This window comes from Aplysia californica, unplaced genomic scaffold (assembly GCF_000002075.1).
Source record: "Aplysia californica isolate F4 #8 unplaced genomic scaffold, AplCal3.0 scaffold00040, whole genome shotgun sequence".
Taxonomy (NCBI): Eukaryota; Metazoa; Mollusca; class Gastropoda; order Aplysiida; family Aplysiidae; genus Aplysia; species Aplysia californica.
The window spans coordinates 45,667-47,113 of NW_004797310.1; positions in this window are offsets into that span (position 1 = coordinate 45,667).

Here is a 1,447-nt window from a genome sequence, read left to right on the forward strand (position 1 = left end):
AACACCTCTAGTGTTGACTCGCTAGAACGACGTCACAGCAAGAGTAAGGGAAAAAAGAGAAGATAAAAGGTCCGGATGCTTTACAGTATTCATTAGATACTATCTATCTATCTATCCCTTTCTCTCTCTTTCTCTCTCTCTCTTTCTTTCTCTCTCTGTTTATCTATCTATCTATCTGTGTCTTTCTCTCTCTTTCTCTCTCTCTCTCTTTCTTTCTCTCTCTCTCTATCTATATATTTATCTATCTATCTATCTATCTATCTATCTATCTATCTATCTATCTATCTATCTATCTAGCTAGCTAGCTATCTATCTATTTATCTATCTATCTATCTATCTATCATCTATCTATCTATCTATCTATCTATCTATCTATCTATCTATCTATCTATCTATCTATCTATCTATCTATAATCACCCTCCGTCCATCCCGCCAACAGAACTCCCACCAATCGCCCCCTCCCTCCCCCACCCCATCCACCCATCCAGGAAAACTATTAACACCTCTAGTGTTGACTCGCTAGAACGACGTCACAGCAAAGAGTAAGGGAAAAAAGAGAAGATGAAAGGTCCGGATGTTTTACAGTATTCATGATTAAGCTGTCTTCTCTATCGATCGGGTGATGTGAACTCCCCGAGGGGGTTACAATTACCAATCGACCGGCGTGGCTCAAAAAGATTTGAAATAGCTTCTAGATAAAGTAGAGTAGAGGCTTATGCTCTTTACTCCTTGGCGTGGTTTTTTGTGGTTTACTCGCGGAGGAGTAAGCGTGGGTGGATGGCGGGTGTTCTGGTGTGGTTTGATTCTTCTTTCCTATCAAACATCTATCGTCTTTATCTTTCCTCCTTCTATTTTGTGTTTGTTACTCTCTTGTAACACCTCTAATCTTCGGCACTCATATGACCTTATTATGCTGCAAGTGCCGTAAAACTCTTACTAAAATAATTTTAGAAAATTTTAAAGGAGGAGTAAGTTTTTCTCTTCTCGAAACAACGAGTGCTCGTCTTGGACAAGTCCAAAATACCATAGACTTGCTCTAACAGCCACCTGTATAAGACAATCACGTGTACAAACAGCCACCTGTATAAGACAATCACTTGTACAAACGGCCACCTGTATAAGACAATCACTTGTACAAACGGCCACCTGTATAAGACAATCACCTGTACAAACGGCCACCTGTATAAGACAATCACCTGTACAAACGGACACTTCCCATTTCCTTCCTTTTATGTACGTATTTTTGTTTTCACATTATGGCGACACTGTATATGACGTGTACCTGTTTCAGACAACCACTCGATCTATCTATGTGTCTATCCCCCTCTCCCTATCTATTTATCTGTTTATCTATCTATCTATCTATCTATCTATCTATCTATCTATCTATCTATCTATCTATCGATCTACCCCTCTCTCTATCTATCTATCTATCTATCTATCTAT